Below are 25,199 nucleotides of genomic sequence, written 5' to 3' on the forward strand. Positions count from 1 at the left end.
TACTGTATCTCTGGAAGCAGAATCACAGGTGTACATGGTAACCAGATACTCTGCATATAACGTTCCCATAATACAGAACTGTAATACTGTATCTCTGGAAGCAGAATCACAGGTGTACATGGTAACCAGATACTCTGCATATAACGTTCCCATAATACAGAACTGTAATACTGTATCTCTGGAAGCAGAATCACAGGTGTACATGGTAACCAGATACTCTGCATATAACGTTCCCATAATACAGAACTGTAATACTGTATCTCTGGAAGCAGAATCACAGGTGTACATGGTAACCAGATACTCTGCATATAACGTACCCATTATACAGAACTGTAATACTGTATCTCTGGAAGCAGAATCACAGGTGTACATGGTAACCAGATACTCTGCATACAACGTTCCCATAATACAGAACTGTAATACTGTATCTCTGGAAGCAGAATCACAGGTGTACATGGTAACCAGATACTCTGCATATAACGTTCCCATAATACAGAACTGTAATTCTGGAAGCAGAATCACAGGTGTACATGGTAACCAGATACTCTGCATATAACGTTCCCATAATACAGAACTGTAATACTGTATCTCTGGAAGCAGAATCACAGGTGTACATGGTAACCAGATACTCTGCATATAACGTTCCCATAATACAGAACTGTAATACTGGATCTCTGGAAGCAGAATCACAGGTGTACATGGTAACCAGATACTCTGCATATAACGTTCCCATAATACAGAACTGTAATACTGGATCTCTGGAAGAAGAATCACAGGTGTACATGGTAACCAGATACTCTGCATATAACGTTCCCATAATACAGAACTGTAATACTGTATCTCTGGAAGCAGAATCACAGGTGTACATGGTAACCAGATACTCTGCATATAACGTTCCCATAATACAGAACTGTAATACTGGATCTCTGGAAGCAGAATCACAGGTGTACATGGTAACCAGATACTCTGCATATAACGTTCCCATAATACAGAACTGTAATACTGGATCTCTGGAAGCAGAATCACAGGTGTACATGGTAACCCTGATACGCTGCATATAAAGTTCCCATAATACAGAACTGTAATACTGTATCTCTGGAAGCAGAATCACAGGTGTACATGGTAACCAGATACTCTGCATATAACGTTCCCATAATACAGAACTGTAATACTGTATCTCTGGAAGCAGAATCACAGGTGTACATGGTAACCAGATACTCTGCATATAACGTTCCCATAATACAGAACTGTAATACTGTATCTCTGGAAGCAGAATCACAGGTGTACATGGTAACCAGATCCTCTGCATATAACGTTCCCATAATACAGAACTGTAATACTGTATCTCTGGAAGCAGAATCACAGGTGTACATGGTAACCAGATACTCTGCATATAACGTTCCCATAATACAGAACTGTAATACTGTGTCTCTGGAAGCAGAAGCACAGGTGTACATGGTAACCAGATACTCTGCATATAACGTACCCATAATACAGAACTATAATACTGTATCTCTGGAAGCAGAATCACAGGTGTACATGGTAACCAGATACCCTGCATATAACGTTCTCATAATACAGAACTGTAATACTGTATCTCTGGAAGCAGAATCACAGGTGTACATGGTAACCAGATACTCTGCATATAACGTTCCCATAATACAGAACTGTAATACTGTATCTCTGGAAGCAGAATCACAGGTGTACATGGTAACCAGATACTCTGCATATAACGTTCCCATAATACAGAACTGTAATTCTGGAAGCAGAATCACAGGTGTACATGGTAACCAGATACTCTGCATATAAAGTTCCCATAATACAGAACTGTAATACTGTTATCTCTGGAAGCAGAATCACAGGTGTACATGGTAACCAGATACTCTGCATATAACGTTCCCATAATACAGAACTGTAATACTGTATCTCTGGAAGCAGAATCACAGGTGTACAGGGTAACCAGATACTCTGCATATAACGTTCCCATAATACAGAACTGTAATACTGTATCTCTGGAAGCAGAATCACAGGTGTACATGGTAACCAGATACTCTGCATATAACGTTCCCATAATACAGAACTGTAATACTGGATCTCTGGAAGCAGAATCACAGGTGTACATGGTAACCAGATACTCTGCATATAACGTTCCCATAATACAGAACTGTAATACTGTATCTCTGGAAGCAGAATCACAGGTGTACATGGTAACCAGATACTCTGCATATAACGTTCCCATAATACAGAACTGTAATACTGGATCTCTGGAAGCAGAATCACAGGTGTACATGGTAACCAGATACGCTGCATATAACGTTCCCATAATACAGAACTGTAATATTGTATCTCTGGAAGCAGAAGCACAGGTGTACATGGTAACCAGATACTCTGCATATAACGTTCCCATAATACAGAACTGTAATACTGTATCTCTGGAAGCAGAATCACAGGTGTACATGGTAACCAGATACTCTGCATATAACGTTCCCATAATACAGAACTGTAATACTGTATCTCTGGAAGCCGAATCACAGGTGTACATGGTAACCAGATACTCTGCATATAACGTTCCCATTATACAGAACTATAATACTGTATCTCTGGAAGCAGAATCACAGGTGTACATGGTAACCAGATACTCTGCATATAACGTTCCCATAATACAGTACTGTAATACTGTATCTCTGGAAGCAGAATCACAGGTGTACATGGTAACCAGATACTCTGCATATAACGTTCCCATAATACAGTACTGTAATACTGTATCTCTGGAAGCAGAATCACGGTGTACATGGTAACCAGATACTCTGCATATAACGTTCCCATAATACAGTACTGTAATACTGTATCTCTGGAAGCAGAATCACAGGTGTACATGGTAACCAGACACTCTGCATATAACGTTCCCATAATACAGAACTGTAATACTGTATCTCTGGAAGCAGAATCACAGGTGTACATGGTAACCAGACACTCTGCATATAACGTTCCCATAATACAGAACTGTAATACTGTATCTCTGGAAGCAGAATCACAGGTGTACATGGTAACCAGATACTCTGCATATAACGTTCCCATAATACAGAACTGTAATACTGTATCTCTGGAAGCAGAATCACAGGTGTACATGGTAACCAGATACTCTGCATATAACGTTCCCATAATACAGAACTGTAATATTGTAATTCTGGAAGCAGAATCACAGGTGTACATGGTAACCAGATACTCTGCATATAACGTTCCCATAATACAGTACTGTAATACTGTATCTCTGGAAGCAGAATCACAGTGTACATGGTAACCAGATACTCTGCATATAACGTTCCCATAATACAGAACTGTAATACTGTATCTCTGGAAGCAGAATCACAGGTGTACATGGTAACCAGATACTCTGCATATAACGTTCCCATAATACAGAACTGTAATACTGTATCTCTGGAAGCAGAATCACAGGTGTACATGGTAACCAGATACTCTGCATATAACGTTCCCATAATACAGAACTGTAATACTGTATCTCTGGAAGCAGAATCACAGGTGTACATGGTAACCAGATACTCTGCATATAACGTTCCCATAATACAGAACTGTAATACTGTATCTCTGGAAGCAGAATCACAGGTGTACATGGTAACCAGATCCTCTGCATATAACGTTCCCATAATACAGAACTGTAATACTGTATCTCTGGAAGCAGAATCACAGGTGTACATGGTAACCAGATACTCTGCATATAACGTTCCCATAATACAGAACTGTAATACTGTATCTCTGGAAGCAGAAGCACAGGTGTACATGGTAACCAGATACTCTGCATATAACGTACCCATAATACAGAACTATAATACTGTATCTCTGGAAGCAGAATCACAGGTGTACATGGTAACCAGATACCCTGCATATAACGTTCCCATAATACAGAACTGTAATACTGTATCTCTGGAAGCAGAAGCACAGGTGTACATGGTAACCAGATACTCTGCATATAACGTTCCCATAATACAGAACTGTAATACTGTATCTCTGGAAGCAGAAGCACAGGTGTACATGGTAACCAGATACTCTGCATATAACGTTCCCATAATACAGAACTATAATACTGTATCTCTGGAAGCAGAAGCACAGGTGTACATGGTAACCAGATACTCTGCATATAACGTTCCCATAATACAGAACTGTAATACTGTATCTCTGGAAGCAGAAGCACAGGTGTACATGGTAACCAGATACTCTGCATATAACGTTCCCATAATACAGAACTGTAATACTGTATCTCTGGAAGCAGAAGCACAGGTGTACATGGTAACCAGATACTCTGCATATAACGTTCCCATAATACAGAACTGTAATACTGTATCTCTGGAACCAGAATCACAGGTGTACATGGTAACCAGATACTCTGCATATAACGTTCCCATAATACAGAACTGTAATACTGTATCTCAGGAAGCAGAATCACAGGTGTACATGGTAACCAGATACTCTGCATATAACGTACCCATAATACAGAACTGTAATACTGTATCTCTGGAAGCAGAATCACAGGTGTAAATGGTAACCAGATACTCTGCATATAACGTTCCCATAATACAGAACTGTAATACTGTATCTCTGGAAGCAGAATCACAGGTGTACATGGTAACCAGATACTCTGCATATAACGTTCCCATAATACAGAACTGTAATACTGTATCTCTGGAAGCAGAATCACAGGTGTACATGGTAACCAGATACTCTGCACATAACGTTCCCATAATACAGAACTGTAATACTGTATCTCTGGAAGCAGAATCACAGGTGTACATGGTAACCAGATACTCTGCATATAACGTTCCCATGATACAGAACTGTAATACTGTATCTCTGGAAGCAGAATCACAGGTGTACATGGTAACCAGATACTCTGCATATAACGTTCCCATAATACAGAACTGTAATACTGTATCTCTGGAAGCAGAATCACAGGTGTACATGGTAACCAGATACTCTGCATATAACGTACCCATAATACAGAACTGTAATACTGTATCTCTGGAAGCAGAATCACAGGTGTACAGGGTAACCAGATACTCTGCATATAACGTTCCCATAATACAGAACTGTAATACTGTATCTCTGGAAGCAGAATCACAGGTGTACATCGTAATCAGATACTCTGCATATAACGTTCCCATAATACAGAACTGTAATACTGTATCTCTGGAAGCAGAATCACAGGTGTACATGGTAACCAGATACTCTGCATATAACGTACCCATAATACAGAACTGTAATACTGTATCTCTGGAAGCAGAAGCACAGGTGTACATGGTAACCAGATACTCTGCATATAACGTTCCCATAATACAGAACTGTAATACTGTATCTCTGGAAGCAGAATCACAAGTGTACATGGTATCCAGATACTCTGCATATAACGTTCCCATAATACAGAACTGTAATACTGGATCTCTGGAAGCAGAATCACAGGTGTACATGGTAACCAGATACTCTGCATATAACGTTCCCATAATACAGAACTGTAATACTTTATCTCTGGAAGCAGAATCACAGGTGTACATGGTAACCAGATACTCTGCATATAACGTTCCCATAATACAGAACTGTAATACTGTATCTCTGGAAGCAGAAGCACAGGTGTACATGGTAACCAGATACTCTGCATATAACGTTCCCATAATACAGAACTGTAATACTGTATCTCTGGAAGCAGAAGCACAGGTGTACATGGTAACCAGATACTCTGCATATAACGTACCCATAATACAGAACTATAATACTGTATCTCTGGAAGCAGAATCACAGGTGTACATGGTAACCAGATACTCTGCATATAACGTTCCCATAATACAGAACTGTAATACTGTATCTCTGGAAGCAGAATCACAGGTGTACATGGTAACCAGATACTCTGCATAGAATGTTCCCATAATACAGAACTGTAATACTGTTATCTCTGGAAGCAGAATCACAGGTGTACATGGTAACCAGATACTCTGCATATAACGTTCCCATAATACAGAACTGTAATACTGTATCTCTGGAAGCAGAATCACAGGTGTACATCGAAATCAGATACTCTGCATATAATGTTCCCATAATACAGAACTGTAATACTGTATCTCTGGAAGCAGAATCACAGGTGTACATGGTAACCAGACACTCTGCATATAACGTTCCCATAATAGAGAACTGTAATACTGTATCTCTGGAAGCAGAATCACAGGTGTACATGGTAACCAGATACTCTGCATATAACGTACCCATAATACAGCTGTAATACTGTATCTCTGGAAGCAGAAGCACAGGTGTACATGGTAACCAGATACTCTGCATATAACGTTCCCATAATAGAGAACTGTAATGCTGTATATCTGGAAGCAGAATCACAGGTGTACATGGTAACCAGATACTCTGCATATAACGTTCCCATAATACAGAACTGTAATACTGTATCTCTGGAAGCAGAATCACAGGTGTACATGGTAACCAGATACTCTGCATATAACGTTCCCATAATAGAGAACTGTAATACTGTATCTCTGGAAGCAGAATCACAGGTGTACATGGTAACCAGATACTCTGCATATAACGTTCCCATAATACAGAACTGTAATACTGTATCTCTGGAAGCAGAATCACAGGTGTACATGGTAACCAGATACTCTGCATATAACGTTCCCATAATACAGAACTGTAATACTGTATCTCTGGAAGCAGAATCACAGGTGTACATGGTAACCAGATACTCTGCATATAACGTTCCCATAATACAGTACTGTAATACTGTATCTCTGGAAGCAGAATCACAGGTGTACATGGTAACCAGATACTCTGCATATAACGTTCCCATAATACAGAACTGTAATACTGTATCTCTGGAAGCAGAATCACAGGTGTACATGGTAACCAGATACTCTGCATATAACGTTCCCATAATACAGAACTGTAATACTGTATCTCTGGAAGCAGAATCACAGGTGTACATGGTAACCAGATACTCTGCATATAACGTTCCCATAATACAGAACTGTAATACTGTATCTCTGGAAGCAGAATCACAGGTGTACATGGTAACCAGATACTCTGCATATAACGTTCCCATAATACAGTACTGTAATACTGTATCTCTGGAAGCAGAATCACAGGTGTACATGGTAACCAGATACTCTGCATATAACGTTCCCATAATACAGAACTGTAATGCTGTATCTCTGGAAGCAGAATCACAGGTGTACATGGTAACCAGATACTCTGCATATAACGTTCCCATAATACAGAACTGTAATACTGTATCTCTGGAAGCAGAATCACAGGTGTACATGGTAACCAGATACTCTGCATATAATGTTCCCATAATACAGAACTGTATTACTGTATCTCTGGAAGCAGAAGCACAGGTGTACATGGTAACCAGATACTCTGCATATAACGTTCCCATAATAGAGAACTGTAATGCTGTATATCTGGAAGCAGAATCACAGGTGTACATGGTAACCAGATACTCTGCATATAACGTTCCCATAATACAGAACTGTAATACTGTATCTCTGGAAGCAGAATCACAGGTGTACATGGTAACCAGATACTCTGCATATAACGTTCCCATAATAGAGAACTGTAATACTGTATCTCTGGAAGCAGAATCACAGGTGTACATGGTAACCAGATACTCTGCATATAACGTTCCCATAATACAGAACTGTAATACTGTATCTCTGGAAGCAGAATCACAGGTGTACATGGTAACCAGATACTCTGCATATAACGTTCCCATAATACAGAACTGTAATACTGTATCTCTGGAAGCAGAATCACAGGTGTACATGGTAACCAGATACTCTGCATATAACGTTCCCATAATACAGAACTGTAATACTGTATCTCTGGAAGCAGAATCACAGGTGTACATGGTAACCAGATACTCTGCATATAACGTTCCCATAATACAGAACTGTAATACTGTATCTCTGGAAGCAGAATCACAGGTGTACATGGTAACCAGATACTCTGCATATAACGTTCCCATAATACAGTACTGTAATACTGTATCTCTGGAAGCAGAATCACAGGTGTACATGGTAACCAGATACTCTGCATATAACGTTCCCATAATACAGAACTGTAATGCTGTATCTCTGGAAGCAGAATCACAGGTGTACATGGTAACCAGATACTCTGCATATAACGTTCCCATAATACAGAACTGTAATACTGTATCTCTGGAAGCAGAATCACAGGTGTACATGGTAACCAGATACTCTGCATATAATGTTCCCATAATACAGAACTGTATTACTGTATCTCTGGAAGCAGAATCACAGGTGTACATGGTAACCAGATACTCTGCATATAACGTTCCCATAATACAGAACTGTAATACTGTATCTCTGGAAGCAGAATCACAGGTGTACATGGTAACCAGATACTCTGCATATAATGTTCCCATAATACAGAACTGTATTACTGTATCTCTGGAAGCAGAATCACAGGTGTACATGGTAACCAGATACTCTGCATATAACGTTCCCATAATACAGAACTGTAATACTGTATCTCTGGAAGCAGAATCACAGGTGTACATGGTAACCAGATACTCTGCATATAACGTTCCCATAATACAGAACTGTAATACTGTATCTCTGGAAGCAGAATCACAGGTGTACATGGTAACCAGATACTCTGCATATAACGTTCCCATAATACAGAACTGTAATACTGTATCTCTGTAAGCAGAATCACAGGTGTACATGGTAACCAGATACTCTGCATATAACGTACCCATAATACAGAACTGTAATACTGTATCTCTGGAAGCAGAATCACAGGTGTACATGGTAACCAGATACTCTGCATAGAACGTTCCCATAATACAGAACTGTAATACTGGATCTCTGGAAGCAGAATCACAGGTGTACATGGTAACCAGATACTCTGCATATAACGTTCCCATAATACAGAACTGTAATACTGTATCTCAGGAAGCAGAATCACAGGTGTACATGGTAACCAGATACTCTGCATATAACGTTCCCATAATACAGAACTGTAATACTGTATCTCTGGAAGCAGAAACACAGGTGTACATGGTATCCAGATACTCTGCATATAACGTTCCCATAATACAGAACTGTAATACTGGATCTCTGGAAGCAGAATCACAGGTGTACATGGTAACCAGATACTCTGCATATAACGTTCCCATAATACAGAACTGTAATACTGTATCTCTGGAAGCAGAATCACAGGTGTACATGGTAACCAGATACTCTGCATATAACGTTCCCATAATACAGAACTGTAATACTGTATCTCTGGAAGCAGAATCACAGGTGTACATGGTAACCAGATACTCTGCATATAACGTTCCCATAATACAGAACTGTAATACTGTATCTCTGGAAGCAAAATCACAGGTGTACATGGTAACCAGATACTCTGCATATAACGTACCCATAATACAGAACTGTAATACTGTATCTCTGGAAGCAGAATCACAGGTGTACATGGTAATCAGATACTCTGCATATAACGTTCCCATAATACAGAACTGTAATACTGTATCTCTGGAAGCAGAATCACAGGTGTACATGGTAACCAGATACTCTGCATATAACGTACCCATAATACAGAACTGTAATACTGTATCTCTGGAAGCAGAATCACAGGTGTACATGGTAACCAGATACTCTGCATATAACGTTCCCATAATACAGAACTGTAATACTGTATCTCTGGAAGCAGAATCACAGGTGTACATGGTAACCAGATACTCTGCATATAACGTTCCCATAATACAGAACTGTAATACTGTATCTCTGGAAGCAGAATCACAGGTGTACATGGTAACCAGATACTCTGCATATAACGTTCCCATAATACAGAACTGTAATACTGTATCTCTGGAAGCAGAAGCACAGGTGTACATGGTAACCAGATACTCTGCATATAACGTTCCCATAATAGAGAACTGTAATGCTGTATATCTGGAAGCAGAATCACAGGTGTACATGGTAACCAGATACTCTGCATATAACGTTCCCATAATACAGAACTGTAATACTGTATCTCTGGAAGCAGAATCACAGGTGTACATGGTAACCAGATACTCTGCATATAACGTTCCCATAATACAGAACTGTAATACTGTATCTCTGGAAGCAGAATCACAGGTGTACATGGTAACCAGATACTCTGCATATAACGTTCCCATAATACAGAACTGTAATACTGTATCTCTGGAAGCAGAATCACAGGTGTACATGGTAACCAGATCCTCTGCATATAACGTACCCATAATACAGAACTGTAATACTGTATCTCTGGAAGCAGAATCACAGGTGTACATGGTAACCAGATACTCTGCATATAACGTTCCCATAATACAGAACTGTAATACTGTATCTCTGGAAGCAGAATCACAGGTGTACATGGTAACCAGATACTCTGCATATAACGTTCCCATAATACAGAACTGTAATACTGGATCTCTGGAAGCAGAATCACAGGTGTACATGGTAATCAGATACTCTGCATATAACGTTCCCATAATAGAGAACTGTAATACTGTATCTCTGGAAGCAGAATCACAGGTGTACATGGTAACCAGATACTCTGCATATAACGTTCCCATAATACAGAACTGTAATACTGTTTCTCTGGAAGCAAAATCACAGGTGTACATGGTAACCAGATACTCTGCATATAACGTACCCATAATACAGAACTGTAATACTGTATCTCTGGAAGCAGAATCACAGGTGTACATGGTAACCAGATACTCTGCATATAACGTTCCCATAATACAGTACTGTAATACTGTATCTCTGGAAGCAGAATCACAGGTGTACATGGTAACCAGATACTCTGCATATAACGTTCCCATAATACAGAACTGTAATACTGTATCTCTGGAAGCAGAATCACAGGTGTACATGGTAACCAGATCCTCTGCATATAACGTTCCCATAATACAGAACTGTAATACTGTATCTCTGGAAGCAGAATCACAGGTGTACATGGTAACCAGATACTCTGCATATAACGTTCCCATAATACAGAACTGTATTACTGTATCTCTGGAAGCAGAAGCACAGGTGTACATGGTAACCAGATACTCTGCATATAACGTACCCATAATACAGAACTGTAATACTGTATCTCTGGAAGCAGAATCACAGGTGTACATGGTAACCAGATACTCTGCATATAACGTTCCCATAATACAGAACTGTAATACTGTATCTCTGGAAGCAGAATCACAGGTGTACATGGTAACCAGATACTCTGCATATAACGTTCCCATAATACAGAACTGTAATACTGTATCTCTGGAAGCAGAATCACAGGTGTACATGGTAACCAGATACTCTGCATATAACGTTCCCATAATACAGAACTGTAATACTGTATCTCTGGAAGCAGAATCACAGGTGTACATGGTAACCAGATACTCTGCATATAACGTACCCATAATACAGAACTGTAATACTGTATCTCTGGAAGCAGAATCACAGGTGTACATGGTAACCAGATACTCTGCATATAACGTTCCCATTATACAGAACTGTAATACTGTATCTCTGGAAGCAGAATCACAGGTGTACATGGTAACCAGATACTCTGCATAGAACGTTCTCATAATACAGAACTGTAATACTGTATCTCTGGAAGCAGAATCACAGGTGTACATGGTAACCAGATACTCTGCATATAACGTTCCCATAATACAGTACTGTAATACTGTATCTCTGGAAGCAGAATCACAGGTGTACATGGTAACCAGATACTCTGCATATAACGTTCCCATAATACAGAACTGTAATACTGTATCTCTGGAAGCAGAATCACAGGTGTACATGGTAACCAGATCCTCTGCATATAACGTTCCCATAATACAGAACTGTAATACTGTATCTCTGGAAGCAGAATCACAGGTGTACATGGTAACCAGATACTCTGCATATAACGTTCCCATAATACAGAACTGTATTACTGTATCTCTGGAAGCAGAAGCACAGGTGTACATGGTAACCAGATACTCTGCATATAACGTACCCATAATACAGAACTGTAATACTGTATCTCTGGAAGCAGAATCACAGGTGTACATGGTAACCAGATACTCTGCATATAACGTTCCCATAATACAGAACTGTAATACTGTATCTCTGGAAGCAGAATCACAGGTGTACATGGTAACCAGATACTCTGCATATAACGTTCCCATAATACAGAACTGTAATACTGTATCTCTGGAAGCAGAATCACAGGTGTACATGGTAACCAGATACTCTGCATATAACGTTCCCATAATACAGAACTGTAATACTCTATCTCTGGAAGCAGAATCACAGGTGTACATGTTAACCAGATACTCTGCATATAACATTCCCATAATACAGAACTGTATTACTGTATCTCTGGAAGCAGAAGCACAGGTGTACATGGTAACCAGATACTCTGCATATAACGTACCCATAATACAGAACTGTAATACTGTATCTCTGGAAGCAGAATCACAGGTGTACATGGTAACCAGATACTCTGCATATATCGTTCCCATAATACAGAACTGTAATACTGTATCTCTGGAAGCAGAATCACAGGTGTACATGGTAACCAGATACTCTGCATATAACGTTCCCATAATACAGAACTGTAATACTCTATCTCTGGAAGCAGAATCACAGGTGTACATGTTAACCAGATACTCTGCATATAACGTTCCCATAATACAGAACTGTAATACTGTATCTCTGGAAGCAGAATCACAGGTGTACATGGTAACCAGATACTCTGCATATAACGTTCCCATAATACAGAACTGTAATACTGTATCTCTGGAAGCAGAATCACAGGTGTACATGGTAACCAGATACTCTGCATATAACGTTCCCATAATACAGAACTGTAATACTGTATCTCTGGAAGCAGAATCACAGGTGTACATGGTAACCAGATACTCTGCATATAACGTTCCCATAATACAGAACTGTAATACTGTATCTCTGGAAGCAGAATCACAGGTGTACATGGTAACCAGATACTCTGCATATAACGTTCCCATAATACAGAACTGTATTACTGTATCTCTGGAAGCAGAAGCACAGGTGTACATGGTAACCAGATACTCTGCATATAACGTTCCCATAATACAGAACTGTAATACTGTATCTCTGGAAGCAGAATCACAGGTGTACATGTTAACCAGATACTCTGCATATAACGTTCCCATAATACAGAACTGTAATACTGTATCTCTGGAAGCAGAATCACAGGTGTACATGGTAACCAGACACTCTGCATATAACGTTCCCATAATACAGAACTGTAATACTGTATCTCTGGAAGCAGAATCACAGGTGTACATGGTAACCAGATACTCTGCATATAATGTTCCCATAATACAGAACTGTAATACTGTTATCTCTGGAAGCAGAATCACAGGTGTACATGGTAACCAGATACTCTGCATAGAATGTTCCCATAATACAGAACTGTAATACTGTTATCTCTGGAAGCAGAATCACAGGTGTACATGGTAACCAGATACTCTGCATATAACGTTCCCATAATACAGAACTGTAATACTGTATCTCTGGAAGCAGAATCACAGGTGTACATCGAAATCAGATACTCTGCATATAATGTTCCCATAATACAGAACTGTAATACTCTATCTCTGGAAGCAGAATCACAGGTGTACATGGTAACCAGATACTCTGCATATAACGTTCCCATAATACAGAACTGTAATACTGTATTTCTGGAAGCAGAATCACAGGTGTACATGGTAACCAGACACTCTGCATATAACGTTCCCATAATAGAGAACTGTAATACTGTATCTCTGGAAGCAGAATCACAGGTGTACATGGTAACCAGATACTCTGCATATAACGTTCCCATAATACAGAACTGTAATACTCTATCTCTGGAAGCAGAATCACAGGTGTACATGTTAACCAGATACTCTGCATATAACGTTCCCATAATACAGAACTGTAATACTGTATCTCTGGAAGCAGAATCACAGGTGTACATGGTAACCAGATACTCTGCATATAACGTTCCCATAATACAGAACTGTAATACTGTATCTCTGGAAGCAGAATCACAGGTGTACATGGTAACCAGATACTCTGCATATAACGTTCCCATAATACAGAACTGTAATACTGTATCTCTGGAAGCAGAATCACAGGTGTACATGGTAACCAGATACTCTGCATATAACGTTCCCATAATACAGAACTGTAATACTGTATCTCTGGAAGCAGAATCACAGGTGTACATGGTAACCAGATACTCTGCATATAACGTTCCCATAATACAGAACTGTATTACTGTATCTCTGGAAGCAGAAGCACAGGTGTACATGGTAACCAGATACTCTGCATATAACGTTCCCATAATACAGAACTGTAATACTGTATCTCTGGAAGCAGAATCACAGGTGTACATGTTAACCAGATACTCTGCATATAACGTTCCCATAATACAGAACTGTAATACTGTATCTCTGGAAGCAGAATCACAGGTGTACATGGTAACCAGACACTCTGCATATAACGTTCCCATAATACAGAACTGTAATACTGTATCTCTGGAAGCAGAATCACAGGTGTACATGGTAACCAGATACTCTGCATATAATGTTCCCATAATACAGAACTGTAATACTGTTATCTCTGGAAGCAGAATCACAGGTGTACATGGTAACCAGATACTCTGCATAGAATGTTCCCATAATACAGAACTGTAATACTGTTATCTCTGGAAGCAGAATCACAGGTGTACATGGTAACCAGATACTCTGCATATAACGTTCCCATAATACAGTACTGTAATACTGTATCTCTGGAAGCAGAATCACAGGTGTACATGGTAACCAGATACTCTGCATATAACGTTCCCATAATACAGAACTGTAATGCTGTATCTCTGGAAGCAGAATCACAGGTGTACATGGTAACCAGATACTCTGCATATAACGTTCCCATAATACAGAACTGTAATACTGTATCTCTGGAAGCAGAATCACAGGTGTACATGGTAACCAGATACTCTGCATATAATGTTCCCATAATACAGAACTGTATTACTGTATCTCTGGAAGCAGAATCACAGGTGTACATGGTAACCAGATACTCTGCATATAACGTTCCCATAATACAGAACTGTAATACTGTATCTCTGGAAGCAGAATCACAGGTGTACATGGTAACCAGATACTCTGCATATAATGTTCCCATAATACAGAACTGTATTACTGTATCTCTGGAAGCAGAATCACAGGTGTACATGGTAACCAGATACTCTGCATATAACGTTCCCATAATACAGAACTGTAATACTGTATCTCTGGAAGCAGAATCACAGGTGTACATGGTAACCAGATACTCTGCATATAACGTTCCCATAATACAGAACTGTAATACTGTATCTCTGGAAGCAGAATCACAGGTGTACATGGTAACCAGATACTCTGCATATAACGTTCCCATAATACAGAACTGTAATACTGTATCTCTGTAAGCAGAATCACAGGTGTACATGGTAACCAGATACTCTGCATATAACGTACCCATAATACAGAACTGTAATACTGTATCTCTGGAAGCAGAATCACAGGTGTACATGGTAACCAGATACTCTGCATAGAACGTTCCCATAATACAGAACTGTAATACTGGATCTCTGGAAGCAGAATCACAGGTGTACATGGTAACCAGATACTCTGCATATAACGTTCCCATAATACAGAACTGTAATACTGTATCTCAGGAAGCAGAATCACAGGTGTACATGGTAACCAGATACTCTGCATATAACGTTCCCATAATACAGAACTGTAATACTGTATCTCTGGAAGCAGAATCACAGGTGTACATGGTATCCAGATACTCTGCATATAACGTTCCCATAATACAGAACTGTAATACTGGATCTCTGGAAGCAGAATCACAGGTGTACATGGTAACCAGATACTCTGCATATAACGTTCCCATAATACAGAACTGTAATACTGGATCTCTGGAAGCAGAATCACAGGTGTACATGGTAACCAGATACTCTGCATATAACGTTCCCATAATACAGAACTGTAATACTGTATCTCTGGAAGCAGAATCACAGGTGTACATGGTAACCAGATACTCTGCATATAACGTTCCCATAATACAGAACTGTAATACTGTATCTCTGGAAGCAAAATCACAGGTGTACATGGTAACCAGATACTCTGCATATAACGTACCCATAATACAGAACTGTAATACTGTATCTCTGGAAGCAGAATCACAGGTGTACATGGTAATCAGATACTCTGCATATAACGTTCCCATAATACAGAACTGTAATACTGTATCTCTGGAAGCAGAATCACAGGTGTACATGGTAACCAGATACTCTGCATATAACGTACCCATAATACAGAACTGTAATACTGTATCTCTGGAAGCAGAATCACAGGTGTACATGGTAACCAGATACTCTGCATATAACGTTCCCATAATACAGAACTGTAATACTGTATCTCTGGAAGCAGAATCACAGGTGTACATGGTAACCAGATACTCTGCATATAACGTTCCCATAATACAGAACTGTAATACTGTATCTCTGGAAGCAGAATCACAGGTGTACATGGTAACCAGATACTCTGCATATAACGTTCCCATAATACAGAACTGTAATACTGTATCTCTGGAAGCAGAAGCACAGGTGTACATGGTAACCAGATACTCTGCATATAACGTTCCCATAATAGAGAACTGTAATGCTGTATATCTGGAAGCAGAATCACAGGTGTACATGGTAACCAGATACTCTGCATATAACGTTCCCATAATACAGAACTGTAATACTGTATCTCTGGAAGCAGAATCACAGGTGTACATGGTAACCAGATACTCTGCATATAACGTTCCCATAATACAGAACTGTAATACTGTATCTCTGGAAGCAGAATCACAGGTGTACATGGTAACCAGATACTCTGCATATAACGTTCCCATAATACAGAACTGTAATACTGTATCTCTGGAAGCAGAATCACAGGTGTACATGGTAACCAGATCCTCTGCATATAACGTACCCATAATACAGAACTGTAATACTGTATCTCTGGAAGCAGAATCACAGGTGTACATGGTAACCAGATACTCTGCATATAACGTTCCCATAATACAGAACTGTAATACTGTATCTCTGGAAGCAGAATCACAGGTGTACATGGTAACCAGATACTCTGCATATAACGTTCCCATAATACAGAACTGTAATACTGGATCTCTGGAAGCAGAATCACAGGTGTACATGGTAATCAGATACTCTGCATATAACGTTCCCATAATAGAGAACTGTAATACTGTATCTCTGGAAGCAGAATCACAGGTGTACATGGTAACCAGATACTCTGCATATAACGTTCCCATAATACAGAACTGTAATACTGTATCTCTGGAAGCAAAATCACAGGTGTACATGGTAACCAGATACTCTGCATATAACGTACCCATAATACAGAACTGTAATACTGTATCTCTGGAAGCAGAATCACAGGTGTACATGGTAACCAGATACTCTGCATATAACGTTCCCATTATACAGAACTGTAATACTGTATCTCTGGAAGCAGAATCACAGGTGTACATGGTAACCAGATACTCTGCATATAACGTTCCCATAATACAGAACTGTAATACTGTATCTCTGGAAGCAGAATCACAGGTGTACATGGTAACCAGATACTCTGCATATAACGTTCCCATAATACAGAACTGTAATACTGGATCTCTGGAAGCAGAATCACAGGTGTACATGGTAACCAGATACTCTGCATATAACGTTCCCATAATAGAGAACTGTAATACTGTATCTCTGGAAGCAGAATCACAGGTGTACATGGTAACCAGATACTCTGCATATAACGTTCCCATAATACAGAACTGTAATACTGTATCTCTGGAAGCAGAATCACAGGTGTACATGGTAACCAGATACTCTGCATATAACGTACCCATAATACAGAACTGTAATACTGTATCTCTGGAAGCAGAATCACAGGTGTACATGGTAACCAGATACTCTGCATATAACGTTCCCATTATACAGAACTGTAATACTGTATCTCTGGAAGCAGAATCACAGGTGTACATGGTAACCAGATACTCTGCATAGAACGTTCTCATAATACAGAACTGTAATACTGTATCTCTGGAAGCAGAATCACAGGTGTACATGGTAACCAGATACTCTGCATATAACGTTCCCATAATACAGTACTGTAATACTGTATCTCTGGAAGCAGAATCACAGGTGTACATGGTAACCAGATACTCTGCATATAACGTTCCCATAATACAGAACTGTAATACTGTATCTCTGGAAGCAGAATCACAGGTGTACATGGTAACCAGATCCTCTGCATATAACGTTCCCATAATACAGAACTGTAATACTGTATCTCTGGAAGCAGAATCACAGGTGTACATGGTAACCAGATACTCTGCATATAACGTTCCCATAATACAGAACTGTATTACTGTATCTCTGGAAGCAGAAGCACAGGTGTACATGGTAACCAGATACTCTGCATATAACGTACCCATAATACAGAACTGTAATACTGTATCTCTGGAAGCAGAATCACAGGTGTACATGGTAACCAGATACTCTGCATATAACGTTCCCATAATACAGAACTGTAATACTGTATCTCTGGAAGCAGAATCACAGGTGTACATGGTAACCAGATACTCTGCATATAACGTTCCCATAATACAGAACTGTAATACTGTATCTCTGGAAGCAGAATCACAGGTGTACATGGTAACCAGATACTCTGCATATAACGTTCCCATAATACAGAACTGTAATACTCTATCTCTGGAAGCAGAATCACAGGTGTACATGTTAACCAGATACTCTGCATATAACATTCCCATAATACAGAACTGTATTACTGTATCTCTGGAAGCAGAAGCACAGGTGTACATGGTAACCAGATACTCTGCATATAACGTACCCATAATACAGAACTGTAATACTGTATCTCTGGAAGCAGAATCACAGGTGTACATGGTAACCAGATACTCTGCATATAACGTTCCCATAATACAGAACTGTAATACTGTATCTCTGGAAGCAGAATCACAGGTGTACATGGTAACCAGATACTCTGCATATAACGTTCCCATAATACAGAACTGTAATACTCTATCTCTGGAAGCAGAATCACAGGTGTACATGTTAACCAGATACTCTGCATATAACGTTCCCATAATACAGAACTGTAATACTGTATCTCTGGAAGCAGAATCACAGGTGTACATGGTAACCAGATACTCTGCATATAACGTTCCCATAATACAGAACTGTAATACTGTATCTCTGGAAGCAGAATCACAGGTGTACATGGTAACCAGATACTCTGCATATAACGTTCCCATAATACAGAACTGTAATACTGTATCTCTGGAAGCAGAATCACAGGTGTACATGGTAACCAGATACTCTGCATATAACGTTCCCATAATACAGAACTGTAATACTGTATCTCTGGAAGCAGAATCACAGGTGTACATGGTAACCAGATACTCTGCATATAACGTTCCCATAATACAGAACTGTATTACTGTATCTCTGGAAGCAGAAGCACAGGTGTACATGGTAACCAGATACTCTGCATATAACGTTCCCATAATACAGAACTGTAATACTGTATCTCTGGAAGCAGAATCACAGGTGTACATGTTAACCAGATACTCTGCATATAACGTTCCCATAATACAGAACTGTAATACTGTATCTCTGGAAGCAGAATCACAGGTGTACATGGTAACCAGACACTCTGCATATAACGTTCCCATAATACAGAACTGTAATACTGTATCTCTGGAAGCAGAATCACAGGTGTACATGGTAACCAGATACTCTGCATATAATGTTCCCATAATACAGAACTGTAATACTGTTATCTCTGGAAGCAGAATCACAGGTGTACATGGTAACCAGATACTCTGCATATAACGTTCCCATAATACAGAACTGTAATACTGTATCTCTGGAAGCAGAATCACAGGTGTACATGGTAACCAGATACTCTGCATAGAATGTTCCCATAATACAGAACTGTAATACTGTTATCTCTGGAAGCAGAATCACAGGTGTACATGGTAACCAGATACTCTGCATATAACGTTCCCATAATACAGAACTGTAATACTGTATCTCTGGAAGCAGAATCACAGGTGTACATCGAAATCAGATACTCTGCATATAATGTTCCCATAATACAGAACTGTAATACTGTATCTCTGGAAGCAGAATCACAGGTGTACATGGTAACCAGACACTCTGCATATAACGTTCCCATAATACAGAACTGTAATACTGTATCTCTGGAAGCAGAATCACAGGTGTACATGGTAACCAGATACTCTGCATATAACGTTCCCATAATACAGAACTGTAATACTCTATCTCTGGAAGCAGAATCACAGGTGTACATGTTAACCAGATACTCTGCATATAACGTTCCCATAATACAGAACTGTAATACTGTATCTCTGGAAGCAGAATCACAGGTGTACATGGTAACCAGATACTCTGCATATAACGTTCCCATAATACAGAACTGTAATACTGTATCTCTGGAAGCAGAATCACAGGTGTACATGGTAACCAGATACTCTGCATATAACGTTCCCATAATACAGAACTGTAATACTGTATCTCTGGAAGCAGAATCACAGGTGTACATGGTAACCAGATACTCTGCATATAACGTTCCCATAATACAGAACTGTAATACTGTATCTCTGGAAGCAGAATCACAGGTGTACATGGTAACCAGATACTCTGCATATAACGTTCCCATAATACAGAACTGTATTACTGTATCTCTGGAAGCAGAAGCACAGGTGTACATGGTAACCAGATACTCTGCATATAACGTTCCCATAATACAGAACTGTAATACTGTATCTCTGGAAGCAGAATCACAGGTGTACATGTTAACCAGATACTCTGCATATAACGTTCCCATAATACAGAACTGTAATACTGTATCTCTGGAAGCAGAATCACAGGTGTACATGGTAACCAGACACTCTGCATATAACGTTCCCATAATACAGAACTGTAATACTGTATCTCTGGAAGCAGAATCACAGGTGTACATGGTAACCAGATACTCTGCATATAATGTTCCCATAATACAGAACTGTAATACTGTTATCTCTGGAAGCAGAATCACAGGTGTACATGGTAACCAGATACTCTGCATAGAATGTTCCCATAATACAGAACTGTAATACTGTTATCTCTGGAAGCAGAATCACAGGTGTACATCGAAATCAGATACTCTGCATATAATGTTCCCATAATACAGAACTGTAATACTGTATCTCTGGAAGCAGAATCACAGGTGTACATCGAAATCAGATACTCTGCATATAATGTTCCCATAATACAGAACTGTAATACTGTATCTCTGGAAGCAGAATCACAGGTGTACATGGTAACCAGACACTCTGCATATAACGTTCCCATAATAGAGAACTGTAATACTGTATCTCTGGAAGCAGAATCACAGGTGTACATGGTAACCAGACACTCTGCATATAACGTTCCCATAATAGAGAACTGTAATACTGTATCTCTGGAAGCAGAATCACAGGTGTACATGGTAACCAGATACTCTGCATATAACATTCCCATAATACAGAACTGTAATACTGGATCTCTGGAAGCAGAATCACAGGTGTACATGGTAACCAGATACTCTGCATATAACGTTCCCATAATACAGAACTGTAATACTGTATCTCTGGAAGCAGAATCACAGGTGTACATGGTAACCAGATACTCTGCATATAACGTACCCATAATACAGAACTGTAATACTGTATCTCTGGAAGCAGAATCACAGGTGTACATGGTAACCAGATACTCTGCATATAACGTTCCCATAATACAGAACTGTAATACTGTATCTCTGGAAGCAGAATCACAGGTGTACATGGTAACCAGACACTCTGCATATAACGTTCCCATAATACAGAACTGTAATACTGTATCTCTGGAAGCAGAATCACAGGTGTACATGGTAATCAGATACTCTGCATATAACGTTCCCATAATACAGAACTGTAATACTGTATCTCTGGAAGCAGAATCACAGGTGTACATGGTAACCAGATACTCTGCATATAACGTACCCATAATACAGAACTGTAATACTGTATCTCTGGAAGCAGAAGCACAGGTGTACATGGTAACCAGATACTCTGCATATAACGTTCCCATAATAGAGAACTGTAATACTGTATCTCTGGAAGCAGAATCACAGGTGTACATGGTAACCAGATACTCTGCATATAACGTTCCCATAATACAGAACTGTAATACTGTATCTCTGGAAGCAGAATCACAGGTGTACATGGTAACCAGATACTCTGCATATAACGTTCCCATAATACAGAACTGTAATACTGTATCTCTGGAAGCAGAAGCACAGGTGTACATGGTAACCAGATACTCTGCATATAACGTACCCATAATACAGAACTATAATACTGTATCTCTGGAAGCAGAATCACAGGTGTACATGGTAACCAGATACTCTGCATATAACGTTCCCATAATACAGAACTGTAATACTGTATCTCTGGAAGCAGAATCACAGGTGTACATGGTAACCAGATACTCTGCATATAACGTACCCATAATACAGAACTGTAATACTGTTATCTCTGGAAGCAGAATCACAGGTGTACATGGTAACCAGATACTCTGCATATAACGTTCCCATAATACAGAACTGTAATACTGGATCTCTGGAAGCAGAATCACAGGTGTACATGGTAACCAGATACTCTGCATATAACGTTCCCATAATACAGAACTGTAATACTGTGCTCTGGAAGCAGAATCACAGGTGTACATGGTAACCAGATACTCTGCATATAACGTTCCCATAATACAGAACTGTATTACTGTATCTCTGGAAGCAGAATCACAGGTGTACATGGTAACCAGATACTCTGCATATAACGTTCCCATAATACAGAACTGTAAAACTGTATCTCTGGAAGCAGAAGCACAGGTGTACATGGTAACCAGATACTCTGCATATAATGTTCCCATAATACAGAACTGTAATACTGTATCTCTGGAAGCAGAATCACAGGTGTACATGGTAACCAGATACTCTGCATATAACGTTCCCATAATAGAGAACTGTAATACTGTATCTCTGGAAGCAGAATCACAGGTGTACATGGTAACCAGATACTCTGCATATAACGTTCCCATAATAGAGAACTGTAATACTGTATCTCTGGAAGCAGAATCACAAGTGTACATGGTAACCAGATACTCTGCATATAACGTTCCCATAATACAGAACTGTAATACTGTATCTCTGGAAGCAGAATCACAGGTGTACATGGTAACCAGATACTCTGCATATAACGTACCCATAATACAGAACTGTAATACTGTATCTCTGGAAGCAGAACCACAGGTGTACATGGTAACCAGATACTCTGCATATAACGTTCCCATAATACAGAACTGTAATACTGTATCTCTGGAAGCAGAATCACAGGTGTACATGGTAACCAGATACTCTGCATAGAACGTTCCCATAATACAGAACAGTAATACTGGATCTCTGGAAGCAGAATCACAGGTGTACATGGTAACCAGATACTCTGCATATAACGTTCCCATAATACAGAACTGTAATACTGTATCTCTGGAAGCAGAATCACAGGTGTACATGGTAACCAGATACTCTGCATATAACGTTCCCATAATACAGAACTGTAATACTGTATCTCTGGAAGCAGAAGCACAGGTGTACATGGTAACCAGATACTCTGCATATAACGTACCCATAATAAAGAACTATAATACTGTATCTCTGGAAGCAGAATCACAGGTGTACATGGTAACCAGATACTCTGCATATAACGTTCCCATAATACAGAACTGTAATACTGTATCTCTGGAAGCAGAATCACAGGTGTACATGGTAACCAGATACTCTGCATATAACGTTCCCATAATACAGAACTGTAATACTGTATCTCTGGAAGCAGAATCACAGGTGTACATGGTAACCAGATACTCTGCATAGAATGTTCCCATAATACAGAACTGTAATACTGTTATCTCTGGAAGCAGAATCACAGGTGTACATGGTAACCAGATACTCTGCATATAATGTTCCCATAATACAGAACTGTAATACTGTATCTCTGGAAGCAGAATCACAGGTGTACATGGTAACCAGATACTCTGCATATAATGTTCCCATAATACAGAACTGTAATACTGTATCTCTGGAAGCAGAATCACAGGTGTACATGGTAACCAGATACTCTGCATATAACGTTCCCATAATACAGAACTGTAATACTGTATCTCTGGAAGCAGAATCACAGGTGTACATGGTAACCAGATACTCTGCATAGAACGTTCCCATAATACAGAACTGTAATACTGTATCTCTGGAAGCAGAATCACAGGTGTACATGGTAACCAGATACTCTGCATATAACGTTCCCATAATACAGAACTGTAATACTGTATCTCTGGAAGCAGAATCACAGGTGTACATGGTAACCAGATACTCTGCATATAACGTTCCCATAATACAGAACTGTAATACTGTATCTCTGGAAGCAGAATCACAGGTGTACATGGAAACCAGATACTCTGCATATAACGTTCCCATAATACAGAACTGTAATACTGTATCTCTGGAAGCAGAATCACAGGTGTACATGGTAACCAGATACTCTGCATATAACGTTCCCATAATACAGAACTGTAATACTGTATCTCTGGAAGCAGAATCACAGGTGTACATGGAAACCAGATACTCTGCATATAACGTTCCCATAATACAGAACTGTAATACTGTATCTCTGGAAGCAGAATCACAGGTGTACATGGTAACCAGATACTCTGCATATAACGTTCCCATAATACAGAACTGTAATACTGTATCTCTGGAAGCAGAATCACAGGTGTACATGGTAACCAGATCCTCTGCATATAACGTTCCCATAATACAGAACTGTAATACTGTATCTCTGGAAGCAGAATCACAGGTGTACATGGTAACCAGATACTCTGCATATAACGTTCCCATAATACAGAACTGTAATACTGTA

This window comes from Taudactylus pleione, unplaced genomic scaffold (assembly GCF_031769625.1).
Source record: "Taudactylus pleione unplaced genomic scaffold, aTauple2 ptg001352l, whole genome shotgun sequence".
NCBI lineage: Eukaryota > Metazoa > Chordata > Amphibia > Anura > Myobatrachidae > Taudactylus > Taudactylus pleione.